The 1,073-nt window shown below is 44.3% G+C and overlaps 1 pseudogene; it reads left to right on the top strand.

The window, feature by feature from the left end:
* The first annotated feature begins 271 nt into the window (after positions 1–271).
* On the top strand, positions 272–1,067 carry LOC119367751 (annotated as a pseudogene).
* Positions 1,068–1,073: the final 6 nt, after the last annotated feature.

Genomic DNA, 1,073 nt, shown 5'->3' with positions numbered 1-1,073 from the left:
TGAGGGAGGAGATACTCTTCAACAAATCTTCTCCGATTATACGGAAGCCGGGGACGCAAGCGAATTCGTCGCAATAGCCACCAATCTGGCGAAGCGGTTTCGCCGCGCCGAGCTCAGTGAACCGGATTCTCCCGACCCCGATGCGCCTTTGGAAGAGCAGGAGGCTCATTCCACGGGATCCCCTGAAAGCACAAAAGCAAATGATGGGGCGAACAAGGCAGGCCCGTCTTCTTCGCGGAAGCGTAAAAGGTGGGATGATGATTTTGGGTCCGAAGATGATGATTCGGGGGGCCCCGGGGAATCTCCAGATCCAGTGGAAATCGTTTACGAAGGGGATGCACAAGGGTACAACTGGGAGGGGAATTAGGTTGGCCGCCAACTTCGCCTGCCTTTCTATCTGAGTTCTTCCCTCCTGATGCTTTCGAACGACTCCTAAATTTCACAAAATCCTTTTTTTTCTTATTTGAAATCCAAATCGAAATGCCTCAACTTGATAAATTAACTTATTTCTCACAATTCTTCTGGTTATGTCTTCTCCTCTTTACTTTTATATTCTCTTATTTAATAATAATAATGGAATACTTGGAATTAGTAGAATTCTCAAACTATGGAACCAACTGCTTTCGCACCGGGGGGGCGAGATCCGGAGCAAGGACCCTAAGAATCTGGAAGATATCTCGAGAAAAGGTTTTAGCACCGGTCTCTCATATATGTACTCCAGTTTATCCGAAGTATCCCAATGGTGTAAGACCGTCGACTATTTGGGAAAAAGGAGGAAAATCACTCTGATCTCTGATTTCGGAGAAATAAGTGGCTCATGAAGAATGGAGAGACAGATTCTCTATTTGATCTCGAAGTCCTCATATAACACATAACACTTCTTCCAGTCGGATCACTTGTTGGAAAAACATAATGCTCACACATGTTCCACACGGGCAAGGAAGCATAATATCATGAAAGCCGTCTGATAATCTTTCTATAGGTTCCCCGAAGAGAATGGAAAAATCACAAAAACACTTTCTATATGTTCTGTTATTTCGAGATTCGAAGAAGCAAGCAAGTTTTTCATATAG

Source organism: Triticum dicoccoides, chromosome 2B, assembly GCF_002162155.2.
Source record: "Triticum dicoccoides isolate Atlit2015 ecotype Zavitan chromosome 2B, WEW_v2.0, whole genome shotgun sequence".
Taxonomy (NCBI): Eukaryota; Viridiplantae; Streptophyta; class Magnoliopsida; order Poales; family Poaceae; genus Triticum; species Triticum dicoccoides.
The sequence above is the reverse complement of the archived record's forward strand: the minus strand, read 5'-3'. Positions and strand labels throughout refer to the sequence as shown.